We start from the raw sequence: 20,632 nt of genomic DNA on the forward strand, positions 1-20,632 counted from the left end.
GTGAGAAAGTGTGCCAGCCTATAGCACTTAAGCAGCTTGGCTCCATCTCCTTGACACTCATCTGAGAAATAAAAAGGCATTTTTTTTAAAATATGGCAACCATAATCAGCTCCTGGAACAGTTTGCTTTTATACTTCAACAGCTGTCCAACAGTATATGTTGCTCTTAGAAGCAGATACAGCTAACAGATCCCCTTTAAGACCTAGTTTATTTATGCATAAAGGGGTTATCCACCATAAGGTGATTTTAGTACCTGCCAGACAGTAATGTTCATGCTTAGGAAGGATCTGAGCAAGTATTGGGGCTAATTGGCTATGTTGTGAGATTACCATAACACTGTGGCTATCTATTTCTGAACTGGGTATTTCCTGTTGGAGTTCCATTTCTTAAACCACAAGTACCATAATTCCTTGTTTGTAAATGTGAGTTCACTTTTCTCCCTCCCACATATCAGCCACCCTACCCATTGAAACACAGCTGTGCTCCCTTCAATGCAATAGACCAGTGTTTTCTAACCAGGGTGCCTCCAGCTGTTGCACCCCCTCCCACCCAGCTGTTGCTCCACCCATTGAAGCAAAGACAGGCTCCCTTTCATCACTTGTCTAGTGATGTCATGTCTCAGGCTGCACTGCAACCTGGGAAACCCTGAGATGACACTGTTTTTGTATGCTGTTAAAAATAAATCCTGGGGCAAAAAAAAAAAACACAAAAGAATTGCCAGACCACCATGAAACACAGGTACAGACAGTATATTATGAACAACACTAACTTTACATCCCTTGTAGCAAAGCTAAATAGAAAAAATCCTGGAATACCCCTTTAACTTGTGCTTATCCCACCTCAGTGGTGCTCCAGGTAGCTACCTAATGCATATTAGGACTCTGGTGCCAGAATTAGTTCTGCCTCTGGCTGTGCTACATTTTTTGTAGGAGATATCCAGTTATTTATTTTTCTTTTTATTCAAAAAAGTGAGAAAACAAGTTCAGGCTTAGTTTATATGCCATGTGGGCAGAATTATGGAGATGTGCATTTTATGTATTTTTTTTAAATTTAAGAGGATTTAATACTTTGAAAAAATTAAATCATCTTTTAAACTACCTGAAACTGCTATAGGACCACATTCCTGCAGCATCCAAGAGGACTACTCAAGTGAATCCTTGCAATTATCATACGGCTGGAATGAGATTTAGAGCAGGAGGTGGTAAAACAGAATTTCCTATTGAAGAAAAAAATGTAGATTAATAAAGGCAGTAAAAATCTAATGTATTTATAAAAAAAAATAGTGTTATATAAATTATGATTTAAAATGTTATAGAAATCTACTGACAAGTAATATACATAGGCACTAAACAATTGCAGGATGCATTTTATAAGGCTGACAGAGGCTAGGTTGACAAGAACAATCATATGCTCATATTCTGGTGTTCTAAAATTTAGGGCTGTTATTAAATTGCTAGGGCTGGTGAACTACTGTGTTTCCCCAAAAATAAGCCCTACCCCGAAAAAAAGCCCTTGCTGGACTATTGGGGTGGGCTGCAATATAAGCCCTTCCTCGAAAATAAGACCTAGGCAATGCCCGGGCTGCAAATATTAAAAAACAAACTTTAACTTACCTTTGTCCTCTGTTCCCCCGTTGCTAAGGAACCGGCTCACTGTTCTCCGCTGCTCTTGCTGCTTCCTGGTTTTGGGACATCTCAGAGCCTTCAGCCTATCATCGGCCGCAGCGATGTCCCGCCTCTGCCGATGATCGGCTGAGCCCACTGTCATGTAAGGAGCCAGCCGGCTACTTACATGACAGTGGGCTCAGCCTATCATCGGCCGAGGCAGGACATCACTGCGGCCGGTCATAGGCTGAAGGCTCTGTGACGTTCCCATCCCCAGCAAGCAGCAAGAACAGCGGAGGGACCATGAGGCCGGTTCCTTAGCAACGGGGGAATGGAGGACGAAGTTAAGTTAAAGTTTGTTTTTTAAAATTTGCAGCCCGGGCACAGGAACACAAAGTACAGCGCAGCGGCTGATAATTATTTGGCAGGAGGGGGGGAGGGACATACGGTACGATTAGTCCCCCGATGTGGGGTGCAGCGCTGGGCTGATAAACGTTGGGGAGCAATGTATGTTGTTCAATGTACATACCGTAAATAAATTAGCCCTACCCCGAAAATAAGCCCTAGTGTTTTTTTTTTTTACTAAAATTAATATAAGACCAGGTCTTATTTTCGGAGAAACACAGTATATGTATATATATATATATATATATATATATATATATATATATATATATATATATCTATACACACAGTGGGGCAAAAAAGTATTTAGTCAGCCACCAATTGTGCAAGTTCTCCCACTTGAAAGTTGAGAGAGGCCTGTAATTTTCACCGTAGGTTTACCTCAACTATGAGAAACACAATGAGAAAATAAATCTGTGAAATCACATTGTCTGATTTTTTTAAAGAATTTATTTGCAAATTATAGGGGAAAATAAGTATTTGGTCAATAACAAAAGATCATCTCAGTGCTTTGTTGGCAATGACAGAGGTCAAACGTTTTCTGTAAGTCTTCACAAGGTTTTCACACACTGTTGCTGGTATTTTGGCCCATTGCTCCATGCAGATCTCCTCTAGAGCAGTGATGTTTTGGGGCTGTCGCTGGGCAACATGTACTTTCAACTCCCCCCAAAGGTTTTCTATGGAGTTGAGATCTGGAGACTGGCTAGGCCACTCCAGTACCACCTTGAAATGCTTTTTATGAAGCCCCTCCTTCGTTGTCATGCTGAAAGACCCAGACACCCTTCATCAATGCCCTTGCTGATGGAAGGAGGTTTTGACTCAGAATCTCACAATACATGGCCCCATTCATTCTTTCCTTTACACAAATCAGTCATCCTGGTCCCTTTGCTGAAAAACAGCCCCAAAGCATGATGTTTCCACCCCCATGCTTCACAGTAGGTATGGTGTTCTTTGGATGCAACTCAGCATTCTTTCTCCTCCAAACACGACAAGTTGAGTTTTTTTTAATCAAAAAGTTCTACTCTGGTTTCATATGACCATATGACATTTTCCCAATCCTCTTCTGGATCATCCAAATGCTCTCTAGCAAACTTCAGCTGGGCCCGGACGTGTACTGGCTTAAGCAGGGGGACACGTCTGACACTGCATGATTTGAGTCCCTGGCAGCATAGTGTGTTACTGATGGTAGCCTTTGTTACTTGGTCCCAGCTCTCTGCAAGTCATTCACTAGGTCCCCCCATGTGGTTCTGGGATTTTTGCTCACCTTTCATGCAATCATTTTGACACCATGGGGTGGGATCTTGCATGGAGGCTTAGTTCAGGGACATTATCAGTGGTCTTGTATGTCTTCCTTTTTCTAATAATTGATTTCTTCAACACCAAGATGCTTGCCTATTGCAGATTCAATTTTCCCAGCCTGGTGCAGGTATACAATTTTGTTTCTGGTGGCCTTCAACAGCTCTTTGGTCTTGGCCATAGTGGAATTTGGAGTGTGACTGTTTGAGGTTGGGGACAGGTGTCTTTTATACTGATAACAAGTTCAAACATGTGCCATTAATACAGGTAATGAGTGGAGGACAGAGGAGACTCTTAAAGAAGAAGTTACAGGTCTGTGAAAGTAAGAAGTCTTGCTAGTTTGTGGGTGACCAAATACTTATTTTCCACCATAATTTGCAAATAAATTCTTAAAAAATCAGACAAGGTGCTTGTTTGGCTGATTTAGCGCTTCATAAAGTTGAGAGGCAGTTATTGTTTGCTTGGCAGCGCTTTTATGAAAGGGAATGGGGCCATATCACCATCAAATGGGGTTGACTTATTCTAGATTATTGGGGCTCATGATATTGCCAGAACCTGGATGGGATGAGTTTGAGTAGAACTGTAAAACCCACAACCTACTGCTGACTGTACACTACAAAAAGTATTGACTTAGTGTGGACGATGTTCTGCATACTTTGTAAAAATAGTGCCAGTCGTTATATTTTTCTTTTCAACGCCAAATGGGATAATACTGCAATTTTTTTTTTGTTAACAAAAATGACACCAGGCAAAATTATCAACTGGAAACTAGCAACAAAAATTCCCACAAAGTGGAAAATGGAAGAAAGAAAGTAAAAGGCAACAAAGAAAATCATATGAAGGGCTATGTGCTGAACCTACAAATAGATGTATTCTTAATAAAACTTGCTTTCCACAACTCCACAGCTTCCCTAGGGAGAAAGAACAGCTTGCGCATAGCATCTGAGATATAAAAAGAAACATTTCTCTCCAGTTTTCCAGAAATTGCTTTAATTTTAGTAAACGGAATAGTGCGTTGCTCATAGTTCATTGACCTGATGCTGTACTGCACCATCTGGAGATTCCCGAGGTTCAATGGGATACCTAAGGAGCTGTTTGTGTAATCTGAGGCTGAGAGTATTGACTGCACACACTCCTCACAAATAACATTGGCACTCTCCTCTACATTACGACTCTGCACCCGTTTGGCCTTTTTCTTGTAAACACACTGTACGCGTGGAATAACTCAGCGCCTGGTCAGAGGCAGAAGTGGAGAGGCAGCGCAATAAAGATTTTATTGATTCATTTTGCAGGTACTTTTAACCTTGTTATTTCACCGGAGAGTAGCACCATGACACAAATTCTTGTTTAGACACAAACAACTGCTGCTGTGGCTTATAAAGTAAGGATGTTCGCCATTTGGCCTTTGCCTCAAACATCTTTTGTGTAACATATTGGTTTTGTTCAGGGAAAATGTAGGGTTCCTAAAGGGGGGGGGGGGGGTACAAGAGCACTGCTGCTGATAGTAGACACTGGAAAATGGGCTCTGGGAAAACCCCATAGGGTGTTTCCACAGTAGAATTTCTTCAAAGAAAAATCTGCAGCAGACCCCATTGAAGTCAATGTAATCAGCTAGGGATTTTCTGCTGTGGAAAATGGGCTGTGGAATACCTGCAGCAGCTCAGACTCACAGTGGGAAACATGCTCGTAACCCACCTGTGTGAAAGTGCTTTTACTTATATATTTGATTCCGGGATTGTTTTTTCGTGACATATTCTACTTTAACACAGTGGTACATTATTGCATTGGCATCATTTCTTGGTGAAAAATTCCAAAATTTCATGAAAAATTAGAAAATTTTGCATTTTTTTAACTTTTAAGCTCTCTGCTTGTAAGGAAAATAGGCATTCCAAATAAATTATATATTTATTCACACATACAATATGTCTACTTTATGTTGGCATCATAAAGTTAGCATGTTTTTACTTTTGGAAGACATCAGAGGGCTTCAAAGTTCAGCAGCAATTTTCAAATTTTTCACGAAATTTTCTAAATCGGAATTTTTCGGGGACCAGTTCAGTTTTGAAATGGAGTTGAAGGGCCATATTAGAAATACCCCATAAATGACCCCATTATAGAAATATGCAAGTATTCAAAATGACATTCAGAAAGTTTGTTAACCCTTTAGATGTTTCACAGGAATAGCAGCAAAGTGAAGGCGAAAATTCAAAATCTTCATTTTTTACACTCGCATGTTCTTGTAGACCCAGTTTTTGAATTTTTATAAGAGGTAATTGGAGAAAAAGTCCCCCAAAATTTGTAACCCAATTTCTCTCGAGTAAGGAAATACCTCATACATGTATGTGAAGTGTTCGGCAGGCGCAGTAGAGGGCTCAGAAGGGAAGGAGCGACAATGGGATTTTGGAGAGTGAATTTTGCTGAAATAGTTTTTGGGGGGCATGTCGCATTTAGGAAGCCCCTATTGTGCCAGATCTGCAAAAAAATCCCCCACATGGCATACTATTTTGGAAACTAAACCCCTCAAGGAACATAACAAGGGGTACAGTGAGCCTTAACACCCCACAGGTGCTTGACGACTTTTTGTTAAAGGGGTACTCTGGCGCTAAGACATCTTATCCCCTATCCATAGGATAGGGGATAAGATGCCTGATTGTGGAGGTCCCCGTGATCTTGCACGCAGCACCCCGTTATAATCAGCCCCCGGAGCTATCGCACCCCCTCCCATAGGCTTGCATTGAGGGGGCAGAGCGTGACGTCACACGGGGCGGGGCCGTGACGTCACAATGCTACGGCCCTGCGATCACCAGTAATCAGACCTGGAGCGAACATGCTTCCAGGACTGAATATAACGGGGTGCTGAGTGCAAGATCACGGGGGTCCCCTGCAGCGGGAGACCCATGATAAGGTATCTTATGCCCTATCCTTTGGATAGGGGATAAGATGTCTTAGCGCCGGAGTACCCCTTTAAAGTCGGATGTGTAAATGAAAAAAAATAATTTCACTAAAATGCATTTTTTCCCCCAAATTTTACATTTTTACAAGGGGTAATAGGAGAGAATACCCCCCAAAATTTGTAACCCCATATCAGCAGTCATCCCAGTCCGATCCCTTCCCGGTGTGCGGCGGGGACCGAAATTCCCACGGGCGTACCTGTACGCCCTTGATCCTTAAGTACCAGGGAGCGAAGGCGTACCTGTATGCCCTTGGCCCATAAGTGGTTAAAGGGGAACTCTGGTGGAAACAAGTAGAAAACAAATGTTTTCAAATCAACTGGTGCCTGAAAGTGAAACAGTTTTTTAAATTTCTTCTATTAAAAAAATAAATAAAAAATTCTGTATTGACAACAGTGCTCTCTGCTAACACCTCTGTCCGTGTCAGGAACTGTCCAGATTAGAATCCTATGCCCATAGAAAACCTCTCCTGCTCTGGACAGTTCCTGATGCAGACAGAGGTGTCAGCAGAGAGCACTGTTGTCAGGCTGGAAAGTACTTCACAAATTTTTCTGTGGTATATCTGTAGTATGCAGCAGCTGATAAGTACTAGAAGGGTTAAGATATTTAAATATAAGTGATTTACAAATCTTATTAACTTTCTTGCACCAGTTGAATTAAAAACATATTTTTTTCACCGGAGTTCCCCTTTAGGGTGTGTTCCCACCTGGCATATACGCAGCATATTTCACGCTGCGCAAAATTTGCGGCAGCGGTGGGAAATATGCTGCGTATTCCTTGCTCACTATGCACACAGGTCTTTCCTGCGGCAGCCCTATGTGTGTAGTGAGTTTTGGAGGCGAGGCCGTGTGTCGGCGTGACTGTGACGCGCAGCTCCGCCTCCAAAACTCACTGCACACATAGGGAAAGCCCTGTGTGTATAGTGAGCAAGGAATACGCAGCATATTTCCTAGTGCTGCCGCAAATTTTGCGCAGCGTGAAATACGCTGCGTATACGGCAGGTGGGAACGCACCCTTAAAGTCCCAGTAGATTGTGATGGTGCACTTGTTAATTCGGTGCATTAGGTGGCATTATGGAAGGATAGTGAATCTAATTGAAAGGGGTTATCCTTTAATTTCTCTTTTTAGTGATTACAGATGCTGAAACATGTTCTCATTTTCTAATTGGTTTCTATTTTTTGACTGTATTTTTTTAATTTCATTTTTATACATTATGTGGGCAGTCATCTTGCATAAGCTGATTTTAACAGCATTTGGAGATATGATTTACAGCATGCCTTATGAACAAAGGCAACAATAGACAAGAGCTGTCCCATTAACAAAATCGGCTGCTGAAATATTTGTGCTCTGGCACAATGTAAAATGGAAAATTAGAAACAATAGCACCAAACGTTCTTACAAAATATCTTTAACATAAAAACTTGATTTACACAATATCTAAGGGATATAGGATAAGTAGGCAAACAGTGGGGATCCAACTGCTGGAATCGCAATGAAGGAAGTGCACTGCGTACCCTTGGTCAGCACTCTTTTCATTGTCTATGAATGAACCTGCACATTGCTAATGAAAAAAAGACAATGAATTAAGTGATGACTGCACCTTTTTTATTGCTGGGGTTTAACTCTGTTCTGGTGAACGACAGGGTTTAAGTGATTGGACCCCTACTGATCACCTATTTATCCCTTATCCTATAGATAGGGAATAACTGTAAATTGTGTGATAACCTATTTAACTATATTTCATTTAAATAGGTATAAAATTCTGCATAGATACAAAATTTAAGTTACTGGGAGAAGTAGGCCTTCCTGGTGACCAAATGTGTCATGAGGCATCAGTCTTAAGACGCTTGCTGGATTGGGCTGATCACAGAGCTAAGTAGTTGTTTCTCTCAATAGAGATTTCTTAGTCTCCCCTTGATCTTTTGTTGGCTCCTTGGCACCAAGTTGTCTATAGAGGAAAGATCACCTTGCTCCTTGCCGCCTGCCTACTGACCATTTGCTACGTTCCTGACTACGCTACTGTGCCGTCTGCCCTGACCTTCTGTTATCCTGACTACGAGCTGTCTTATCCCTCCTGTGCCTCACATCGCCTCAGCCGCCTGTGTGGTCGAGCCATGCCAGGGGTAACAACCTGGGTGCCGCCTGCCAGAGCAAGTCCATCCTGCTTTGTGGCGGGCTCTGGTTAAAACCATCGGCACCTTAGACTCCACTCCCTGGTACGGTCCAAATCATCTGCCACACAGGTCCAGCAGAACCACATCCACCGGGGTTCCTGTCTTCTGAAACGTGAGTGTTACAGTAAGATACGGCCATGGATCCCGCTGAGGTACTCCTGCCTGAAGTCGCGGATCTTCCCTCCATTGTGGTACGTCAGTCGTGGCAGTTGTCTCGACAGGCGCAGCAACTTTCAACTTTTTTCTGCTATGATGCAACAGCTTTTGGCCTTACAACAGTAGCAGGTACCACAACCTGGCCCACTACCACCACCAGTTCCTGCAGTGCATTCTGGCTCCCAGCTACGTCTGCCATTACCTTCCAAGTATGATGGGGATTCCAAGTCATGCAGAGGCTTCTTTACACAGTGCTCCATGCACTTGGAGCTAATGTCTGAACAGTTTCCGATGGAACGTGCTAAGGTGGCCTTTGTCATTAGTCTACTGTCCAGAAAAGTCCTGGCCTGGGCTACACCCCTTTGGGACCGTGGTGATCCGGTATCCTCCAATATGTCGGCCTTCTTGGCAGAATTTTGCAGTATCTTTGAGGAACCCGCACGTGTCCCTTCTGCTGAGACGGCTTTGCTGAACCTCTGTCAAGGGAATTCTTCCGTTGGAGACTACGAGGTTCAATTCCTCACTCTTGCCTCTGAACTTGCATGGAATGATGAGGACTTGTGTGCCACATTTAAGCAGGATTAAATATGCCCTCGCAGCACGTGATCCTCCTTCTTCTTTGACTGAACTTATCCACTTATCCTGCCCCAACAAGGAGATATCCTCGTTTAGCACCCATGTTTCAATGTCCACCACTTCTGTCTCCTGCGCCTCTTGCCGAAGAGGCTATGCAAGTGGATCGTTCTCGCCTTATGCAACAGAGGTCGCGAAGATGTAGTGAGAATTTGTGCTTGTATTGTGCTAGCCCGGAGTATTTCCTCAAAGACTGTACAGCTCGCCCACAGCGTCTGGGAAACGCTCGCACCTAGGGTTTGTGGGAGAGGCGTCCCTGGGTGTGAATACTACCTCTCCATCCTTAACTATTTCTGTACAAATCTTTTCTTCAGCCAAGTCTTCCTTCAGCGCTACAGCATTTTTGGATTCTGGATCAGCAGTTGACTTTATTGATGTTTCTTTGGTCCACAAGTGTCATCTTCCCCTTACTCGGCTTGCCAAGCCCTTGTTCATCTCCTTTGTTAATGGACAAAATCTGGACTGTATGGTTCACTTCCATACTGAATCTCTTGTCATGCAAGTGGGAGTATTGCACAAAGAAAAAATTGAATTCTATGTTCTGCCACACTGTACTTCAGAGATACTTCTTGGCCTTCCTTGTCTGCAACACCATTCTCCGCAATTGGATTGGAGAATTGGGGAGATTATTCGTTATGACAATCCTGTCAAAATCTTTGCCTTCAATCAGTTCAGTCTAAAATTGTTTCTCGTCGTCCTCCTTTACCTGGCCTGCCACCACCTTACCAAGATTTCTCTGATGTTTTCTGCAAGAAACAGACGGAGTCTCTGCCGCCACATCGTCCTTACGACTGCCCTATTGATCTTTTGCCTGGTACCACTCCTCCTCGTGGAAGGATATACCCTCTATCGGTTCTTGAGACCAAGACTATGGCTGTGTATATCCAGGAGAATCTCCAAAAGGGATTTATCCATAAGTCCTCTTCTCCTGCTGGAGCAAGTTTCTTCTTTGTTGGAAAGAAGGATGGCTCACTCCGTCCATGCATTGACTACAGGGGACTTAACAAAATCACGGTCAAGAACTGTTACCCTCTACCTCTTATCCCTGAACTTTTTTACCGTCTACATGGTGCCAAGGTCTTCTCCAAGTTGGACTTACATGGAGCGTATAACCTCATTTGTATCCGCAAGGGAGATGAATGCAAAACGGCCTTCAATACTCGTGACCGTCATTTTGAGTATCTCGTAATGCCTTTTGGTCTCGGCAATGCTCCAGACGTTTTTTAAGAGTTTGTCAATGATATCTTCCATGATCTTCTCTACCCCTGTGTTGTCATATACCTAGATGACATCCTAATCTTCTCTTCTCTTCCTACGTGCTATTCAATGCTTTCTGGGATTTGCAAACTATTATCCTCAATTCATCCCACATTTTTCATCCTTGATTGCTCCAATTTTGGCTCTCACTAAGTCTTGGCCTCAAGAGGCTGAAGAGGCCTTCTCCCGTTTAAAGTCTGCATTTGCCTCTGCTCCCGTGCTTACAAGACCTGATCCGGAGAAGCCATTTGCTTTGGAGGTTGATGCCTCATCTATCGGATTGGGTGCCGTTCTTACTCAGAAAAACGCCAAGGGCAAGACTGTTACTTGTGGGTTTTTCTCTAAGACCTTCTCTCCTGCTGAGAGGAATTACTCCATTGTTGATCGTGAACTCCTTCGCTATCAAGCTAGCTTTGGAGGAATGGCGACATTTATTGGAAGGTTCTTCTCATCCGGTCAGCATCTACTCCGACCATAAGACCATAAGCGTTTGAACCTCCGCCAGGCAAGGTGGTCATTGTTCTTTTCTAGGTTCAACTTCTTCATTCACTTCCGTTTAGCAGACAACAACATCAGGGCTGATGCTCTCTCCAGGTCCTCTGATATCATTGGTTTGGACTTCACGCCTAGGCATATTATTCCTCCTGACCATTTGATTCCTGCCACTCCTACCGAGATTCAGCAAGTTCCTCTGGGAAAATCCCTTGTGCCTGCCAGATTGAGACGCAAGGTCCTGAAATGTGGTCATTCTTCCTTTACAACAGGACATCCTGGAATACACAAGACTCTACTTCTTATCTCCTGGCACTACTGGTAGCCCCATCTTGAACGTGATGTTTCTGATTATCTTCGTTCCTGTGAAACTTGTGCCCGTGACAAAACTCCTCGACGGAGACCCGAGCACAGTGCTCTCTGCTGACATCTCTGTCCATTTTAGGAACTGTCCAGAGCAGCATATGTTTGCTATGAGGATTTTCTCCTACTCTGGACAGTTGTTAAAATGGACAGAGATGTCAGGAGAGAGCACTGTGCTCATGATTCAGCAGAGAGCTCTGTGTTCCAAAATGAAAATAATTTCCTCTGTAGTATTCAGCAGCTAATAAGTACTGGAAAGATTAAGATTTTTTAATAGAAGTAATTTACAAATCTGTTTAACTTTCTGGCACCAGTTAAAAAAAGTTTTCCAACGGAGTACCCCTTTAAGTGCTTTCTTTCTTCAATTTTCAATCTATTACGGTTCAGAGAGGTCCACTGTCCCTCTGTGGAAGGGTGTCTCCAGGTTCCTTGCCATTTTTTTCTCAGCTTGAGATGTTTGGGGTTCCTTTTGTGGTGTGGGGTGTGATACAAAGGGCAGATGGAATTACCCTAGGGGCAGATGGCATTAACCCCTTGTATTCATGACACCAGGGCGTGGTTTATCCTCAATACCACTCAAAGGTATACCGCTAGATCCTGGGCTAGACAGGGGGGCAATAATGACTCTGACGCCAAGTTATGGACAACAGTAGCTTTACTGAGGTTAGACAAGTGAAAAAGTCTATACAGTTCAGCCAGGCCCATGGAGGTGACCAGTGACTTCAGAGACCTTAAGGGTTTGCTGGGACTTGTAGTAGAGGTGGACAATTTAGTGCAGGCCATGTTGACTAGACAGATGACTTTGACTCGACTGACTTGTGACTGACAAGACTGTGACTGTGGCTTACTTGCAGGTTTGTAGCCTGTGGCTGCAGACTAGACTTGAGGCCTCCTATGACTCCAGACACACAATTAGGCACGACTTGACTGGACCTCAGCAAAGACTAAGAGAGCATGCAGAGGCTCCAACCAGGGCTTATATGGGGGAGGCTCTGGTGGGATCCCATTGGTCACCCCTAGGTCACCTAGTCACTGATACCTCCTGGTTAACAATCACATGACAAATCCCATGGCTAACAGTCTTAAAGGTATAACACTCTTACATATATAACATAGGGATTATATACAATTACAATAAACAGATGCATGAGGGGGGGGGGGGGCTAGGGAACACTGCAGGAGGCTGCCTGACTGGACAGCAAGGGTACGGGGTAACACCTCCCGTACTGGGCCACCACAAACTCCCCCTCTTAAACACAGCCGTCCTCGGTGCCCAGTCCTGGAGGGCGGATGACTAACAGTGGCCACTGGGGCCTAGTGAGAACAGTTGGTATAATGTCCTTCACAGGTCTGATTGTGGAAAACTAGTCCATGTGGCACTTGACGAAAAATGGCCATACATGCTCTTTGTGTAAACATGTGGCATTCATTACCCTTGCAACTGCAACTTCAACACAATTACTACACTTGAACACATTTGTGTGGATTAGGCTGATGGAGGCTATCTATCCAATGCCTTAACTGCTGGGGTCCCTTGGCACTAACCACTTCTCCCCAGAACGTGCTAGGTAATTTTATACTTTACCATGAAGTTACCTTTCCATACTGTACTCTGTCACTATTCGTGTCTGACTTTTTCCTCAGGGGAACCCTCTGGTCAGTAGTGTACCCTGCACACGTGGACAGGAAGAAATGGTAGACATTTATACTACAGTCCTAATCTAGACATTACATATGGCTAGACTAAATTAGTTATACTTAGACTGACTATGTGGTACAACTTTATACAATATACTGTGACATACTCTTTGTACCTAGCTGGTATTTGTCCTTGTGTCGACCTTTGGGACCTGCGCAACACCACCTCTGGAGAGTCTGGTACTCTTGCGTCTTCTGGAGCTCTTGGAACTTCTGGAGCTGAGGCTGGCTCTTCCTCAGCGAACTCAGAAGCTGGTATGAGTTCAGGACTAACTGGAACTGAAGTCGCTGGCAGCTGTGCTGGAGAGGCTGGTGACAGAGTTGGTACTCGGGAGACTGGCATATAGGCTGGAGCCAACAGTGACAAGACTGAGACTGGTGTGGAGACTAGTGTGGGTTGAATCAGCCCAGGGGTTGGTGATGTCAGGACTGATTGGGGGAGACAGGGAGAGTGAGCCCTAAACTGACCCTAAAACCACTCTCCCTGCCTACTTGCCCATCCATCCTAAACGATGGATTGACAACTGGGCGCCGGTCCCTTTCTGCGCTTACGTGCAGTGGAGTAAAAACACACATACATAGTCGGTCACAGACCAGAAACGGAAAACTACTAGTCAACCAGATATACAAGACAGGATACAAATACTAACAGGGCAGAATATAAACATGCAAACTGAAACAGGAACATAGGACACTGTTCACACTGGTACAAATACAAAGGACAAAGATCAGATAAACCAAACAGGATATAAATATAGGACACTTCACACTGGGACACAGAACGTAAGACTCAGATATAGTGTGAACAGATACATAACACAAGATACACAGATTAAAATCTACTATACGCATGCTACATAACTATGGCTAAAACCATAACATACAAAGTGCATGCTAAAGCAAAAATAGTAGATCAGACAAAGAGTGTTTCACCAAGAGCTCCATAGCAGCATGTCAAGCATGAAAGGATGTCACTCACCAGCTCAGAAGCTAGACAGAGCTGGCCTCATCTAGACACACCAAAAGAGCTATTGGATGAAAGGGTAAAAGCATTAACTATTCCCTGGCCAGGGAACATAAAACTGTTCAGACCACCAAAATCAAACGGCAGTCTGAACATAATCCAAGACAGACATTACTGGTGAGATACAGAAGATCGCAGGCTGACTTGGAGAGAACATTGGGAAATCCATAGAGGGGTGGATTCCCTCACCTAGGATGTACTCCCTTGCCGGTCTAACAGCTGGAGGAGGTGGTGCTGGGAGCACTGGTAGATCTTCTTTCAGACATAACTTTATCCCGTTTCGGTGGACATCTTGCAGCTCATGCCCAGGCATTTGCACCTCATATACATCAGATTCCGGATAAGGTACAGCTGTTACCATGTACGGTTCTGTCTCCCAAATAGAGTCTAACTTGAGGGTCCTTGGAAACTTCCGCAGCCAGACTTTATCACCCAACTGAAGTGGTTTGGCAGAGGTATGATGATTATGGTCCTCCTGTTGTCTCTGCTGGGCCTCACCCATCTTCTTGCTGACAATTTCCTTGGCCTCTAGGATTCTTCTTTGGTGGTCAGAGACCCACTCCAGGGAGGCTTGCGGAGAGTTGTTGAATGGGGCTTGGAGCCCAAATGTTCGGTCTTTAGGCAGCTGCCCATGTTGCCCCATCATCAAATAGAAAGGGGTTTACCCCGTAAAACAGTGGACTGTATAGATCTCCAATAGTTTGGGCAGCAGTCAGGGCCACTCTTCTTGTCTTGATACAGAGGCTGCTCGCAACATGTGGGTAAAGACTTGATTGATGCGTTCACAGAGCCCGTTCCCCTGGGGGTGGTAAGCAGTAGTCTGGAGTTTCTTGCAGGCATGAAATTGACACAGCTCTTGGAAGAGTTGGGCCTCGAAGGCCATTCCACGGTCTGTCAGGACAGACTCCGGACACCCAAGGGTTTGCACCCAATTGGAGTAGAACATCTGGGCTGCTGTCTTGGCTGTGAGGTCTTTAACGGGTACAACGACAACCCATTTGGAGTAGTGATCCACCATGGAGAGAGCATTAGTGTACCCGGACCGGGTAGGAGACAATTTGACATGGTCTAGTGTGACCAACTGGTTAGGCCTTTCACTGTGGAATGGAGGGGTGCTCTTGTTTCCTTGCGCGCATTCTTGGTGACGTTACAGCCTGCACATTCACTGCACCATTTCTCAATGTCCCTCCGCATTCCGATCCAACAGAATCTTCGCCTGAGAGTAGCTTTGGTCTTGTGGACTCCAAAGTGTCCCGACAGATCATGGTATGCGTTGAGGACCATCGCCGCGTCTCTTTGTGGAACCAGAATCTGATGAAGTCGATCACCAGAGACTGGATCCAAAGAATTTCGGTACAACAGTCCTTTGCGTACAAACAGTTGCTTCCTCTGTCACCACAGATGTTTCAGTTCGTAGTCACACTGGGCCCGACATTGGTACCTTTTTTGCCAGAAGGTAGTCCAACAGATCCCCCATGACTCGACTTTTGTCTTGAAGAGAGACTTGAAGTTTCCAGGTGTATAGATCTTCTTTAACCTTTTTGGACCTGGGTTCACTGTCCACGAGGGCGGTCACAACATTCTGGTTCACCGTTGATAGAATGGGGGAATCTTCACGTCTTCCCACACGTCTTCGACAGGAGGTTCTTCGCCAGGGATTATCTGAGACAGTACATCGGCAATGACATTTGACTTGCCGCTTCTGTACTTGATGGTGAAACTTTAATTGGCTAATCTTGAAGCCCAACGCTGTTCGATGGCACCCAACTTGGTAGTGTTCAGGTGGGCCAACGGGTTATTGTCCGTGTAGACAGTGAATGGTGGGGCAGCCAAATAGTATTGGAACTTTTCGGTCACAGCCCAGGGCAAGAAGTTCCAACTTGAATGAACTGTAATTTGCATCGTTCATCTCTGCTCCTCGCAGGATACGACTGGCATAGGCAATTACCCGCTCTTGCCCCTTTTGGACTTGGGACAGGACAGATCCCAGACCTTCGAAACTGGCATCAGTATACAGCTAGAATGGCTGACTGTAGTCTGGATATGCCAAGATGGGGGTTCTGTCAGAACGCTGTCTCTTGCTCTTCGGCCCATTCAATAGGTAGTCTTCCATTGCAGTTCTCCTTCACCGTATACCGTAAAAGAGCTTTTAAAAAACACTTTTCACTAGTAAAGTCCCGTACACTTTCTGTCGCAAATTTTTTTTGCATTGGCATGCCATTTTCCCTGACAATACTGGACACAGTTCAGACTGGGGGAGGACTTGTGGCATAAGGCGCATACCCGTATCCTGTTCGTAGGTCCCAAAAGTTGGGGTATGGGTTGTGATGCAAAGGGCAGATGGAATTACCCTAGGGGCAGATGGCATTAACCCCTTGTATTCGTGACCTCAGGGCGTGGTTTATCCTCAATACCACCCGAAGGCATACTGCTGGATTCTGGGCTAGGCACAGGAGCAATAATGACTCCGATGCCAAGTTATGGACAACGGTAGCTTTACTGAGGTTAGACAGGTGGAAAAGTCTATACAGTTCAGCCAGGCCCACGGGGGAGGCTCTGGTGGGGTCCCATTGGTCATCCCTGGGTCACCTGGTCACTGATACCTCGTGGGTAACAATCACATGACAAATCACATGGTAAACTTTCTTAAAGGTATAACACTCTTACATATATAACATAGGGATTATATACAATTACAATAAACAGATGCGGGGGGCAGGGGACACTGCCAGAGACTGCCTGATAGGGCAGCAAGGCTACGGAATACCACCTTCCTGTACAGGGCCATCACACTTTAATTTTCCCGTGCTCCATTCTTTGCTCTGATTTTATAATAATGATGCTTATTAGGAATACTTTATCGGGTCAAAAATCATCATTTGTCATTTGCTCACTACTGGTATTGCAGTTTCCTTCTAAATTAATTTAAAACTTAAACATATATGGGTGCAACATCATATATATTCAACATCATATATATTCATATATATTTTGACTTTAAATATCCTTTTTACATTCACACAGCCATAGGGTTTTATATGTTGGGGGTATTTCCAGCCCTGATCCCCCACAGTTGCCATTAAGATAGTGCACAGTCCCTGATGTGTCGTCCCACAGAAAATACCGGCTCAGCAAGTCACTAACTGAAGTGGGTCACCACTGTGACCAGTAACTGGTAGAGCAGGTAGTTCCTGCAGTTTTGACACATCAGAGGAAGCAGGTAGCAGCAAAGAGCAGCAGGGACCAGGCATCATCAGAACAGCGGCTGCATGGGATAATGGCAGATGCTTAGAGTATGCTTTCTTTTTCATATTTAAAGCACCCAGCCTCACTTTAAAAAAAATGTTTGAGTGCTGGAATACCCCTTTAAAAGGTTGTTTGCCTGAAACCACCACTTGGAGGTTTCATATGGAATTATATAGCTCTCAAGTACAGCGCTTGACTGTCTACATTGGTTCTGCAGTGTTGAATAGAGCTGCAGCAATCTCCATTCACTTTAGAAACACCTATTGATCATGAGATCAGGAGTCCCTTGGACTGATGAAGTAATGGGGTTTCCAGTGATGAAACAAGTATAATTTATTCTGTTGACAGATAATAAGTGTTGTTAGTGGAAAAATCCCATTAAACTGCATGATAAAAGGAGGTATGAGGGGCATAGGTGTCTTCCTGGGTACTAAGACACTTTCTCTGAGGGTTCCCATGCACCTGCAGTTTTTCATTAGGTTTCCTATTAATCTACTCTTGGTTTTTGCTTCAAAAACAGCATCTAAAGACCAGATGAAAACCTGCATAATATACCTCTATTACTGGTCACTATACATTATATTCATATCAATTGTTTACATCAGTACATTGTCATTAAGAGAGGAATTCATCAATTGTTGTCTAGTATGTGTACTATTTTAGAGCATAAAAGTCCCGGTAGATGTTACCTTCCTATGCCAAATTCATCAAAAGTCGCACGCCATTTAATGAATTTACCAGCTCCTACGCACATGGTACCCATTTAGACTGCTTTACAGGGCTGAAGTAAATGAGTGTGGGTTTGTATCTATAAGATGGCCGCTGTGACCTTTTTGCGACTTTCAGAGAACTAATCTAAAGCACTGCAAATGGTGGTTCACTTCCAAATATGATCAAAAGCAAAAGTCTCACAAAAGTTGCATGGGAAGTGACTGAGACTTTTTATGCGACAATTTTAGACTAAAAAAAAAAGTTTCTAAATAGCTTGATGAATTCCCCTCTAAGGGGGAGATTTATCAAAACCTGTGCAGAGGAAAAGTTGCCTTGTTGCCCATAGCAACCAATCAGATCCCTTGTATTTTTAACAAGGCCTCTGCCAAACGAAAGAAGTGATCTGATTGGTTGCTATGGGCAACTAGGCCACTTTTCCTCTGCACAGGTTTTGATAAATCTCCCCCTAAATGCCTACCCTAGGTGTCATTATTCTTGTGTCATTGTTTGAGGACATCAGGTATAAGGAAACCAGTGTTCATGACCGGAAAGAATTTCCCTATGTCATATATTACAGCCATTATAATTATTGGACACAAGTTGTGATTTTTATTTGAAGGCAAGTATAGAAATAATCATTCATTCCACTATAATTTACATACCAGTATTGAGCACAATATGACATTTTCCTCTTCTGGGCGCCTTGTGATGTACTAAAAAGTATATAAATCAATTTAGTCTAGTAGGCTACCAATTAGATTGCTTATATTTATGGCTGTCTCCATGCACATGCATCATTTCTATCTACAACACAGTGAAAAGCCGAAATTACAGCTCTGCTTACTAGTGAATAACACAAGCAGGAACAAGACAAAGCACTGAATGCCAAAGCTTAAAGGGGTATTCCAGGAAAAAACTTTTTTTTATATATATATATATATATATCAACTGGTACCAGAAAGTTAAACAAATTTGTAAATTACTTCTATTAAAAAATCCTAATCCTTTCAGTACTTATGAGCTTCTGAAGTTACGGTTGTTCTTTTCTGTCTAAGTGCTCTCTGATGACACCTGTCTCGGGAAACGCCCAGTTTAGAAGAGGTTTGCTATGGGGATTTGCTTCTAAACTGGGCGTTTCAAGAGACACGTGTCCTCAGAGAGGACTTAGACAGAAAAGAACAACCTTAACTTCAGAAGCTCATAAGTACTGAAAGGATTAAGATTTTTTAATAGAAGTAATTTACAAATCTGGAGCCAGTTGATTTATAAAAAAAAGTTTTTTCCTGGATAACCCCTTTAAGCAAGGTCGTATCTGATTTGACATCTATTTTATACATCTTACTGTAAAAACAACAGGAATTCACAATAGAGAGGTTACCTATAGCAGCCAGTCAGATTCCAGATTTCCTTTTTCAGTGCAGCTTAAAAATTGGAAGAACTGACTTGATTTGGCCTTATAAATAGCTTCTCCAGTTTTCATCTGCTTTAGACTTCATACATGAGTCCCTTTATGTAAACTGCACAAATAAAAGTAGAAAACAGTAATAAAGATTGTTTTGTACCAGACAGCATAATGAATCGTCACTTAGCGCTGTCTTCTTATTAAAACATTCCATCCTGGGCAATAAGGGGTTATAAACGCGTTAATCTGGCATTATGGAAGTTTCCCACATGCTGAGAGAGTCATTAAAACGTAATTTTTAACAAAATCTTTATATTTTTATTTCCTATATGCAATTATATAAATATTACCTTTACAATTACTGGTAATTAGGTGTCTATTTTATAAAGCTGCAGCTCATTAACCTAAACTAAGAAGCTATTAATACTCACATCCACAAGAAGCCTCAAACTGCTGCTGCTCGGGCCGTGCTTCTTTCTTTACCTTAAACACATGAGAACATGAGTCAAATAAAAGATTTGAGATATAGCATTTCAGGAAACATATTTTAAGTTTGTAGCAAATACTTGTGTCAATGAGACAGCAAATATCCATTTGTGCTAAACAAAAAATTTGAAGATGTTATCCAGCTTTTCAAAATTCATGACCGATCCTCTAGACAAGCCATCAATATTGGATTGGCAGGGTTCTGACTCCTGGCACTCTCACCAGTCATCTGTTAGAAGAAGCCTCTTCGTTATTTACCTGTGTTCTAGATCTGCACCAGATCCGGATCTGCACCATTTACTTTTAGTGGCAGTGGTGCAAGTGTTGTCCCGTTCGTTTGATTGGAATGGTACTGTTACGCCGAGCGCTCCGGGTCCCTGCTCCTCCCTGGAGCGCTCGCGGCGTTCCTCTCTCTGCAGCGCCCCGGTCAGACCCGCTGACCGGGAGCGCTGCACTGACACTGCCGGCGTGGATGCGATTCGCATAGCGGGACTAATTAGCCTCCACCTGCTCCCTGTCTATTTAACCTCACTTCCCCTTCACTTCCTTGCCGGATCTTGTTGCCTTTGTGCCAGAGAAAGCGTTACAGTGTTTGCCTTACCAGTGTACCTGACCTCTTGCTATTGCTATTGACTACGAACCTTGCCGCCTGCCTCGACCTTCTGCTACGTCTGACCTTGCCTCTGCCTAGTCCTTCTGTCCCACGCCTTCTCAGCAGTCAGCGAGGTTGAGCC

The 20,632-nt window shown here is 43.6% G+C and overlaps 1 long non-coding RNA gene across 1 annotated transcript; it reads right to left on the minus strand.

Moving 5' to 3' along the window:
* Positions 1-1,087: 1,087 nt before the first annotated feature.
* On the minus strand, positions 1,088-19,898 carry LOC130368271 (uncharacterized). The gene is made up of 4 exons (XR_008892397.1): positions 19,844-19,898; positions 19,389-19,527; positions 18,673-18,723; positions 1,088-1,216 (listed from the first exon to the last, which is right to left on the minus strand). It is a non-coding gene; the product is annotated as an uncharacterized LOC130368271 (long non-coding RNA).
* Between the last annotated feature and the right edge of the window lie 734 nt (positions 19,899-20,632).

The sequence above is a fragment of the Hyla sarda genome, chromosome 4 (genome assembly GCF_029499605.1).
Source record: "Hyla sarda isolate aHylSar1 chromosome 4, aHylSar1.hap1, whole genome shotgun sequence".
NCBI lineage: Eukaryota > Metazoa > Chordata > Amphibia > Anura > Hylidae > Hyla > Hyla sarda.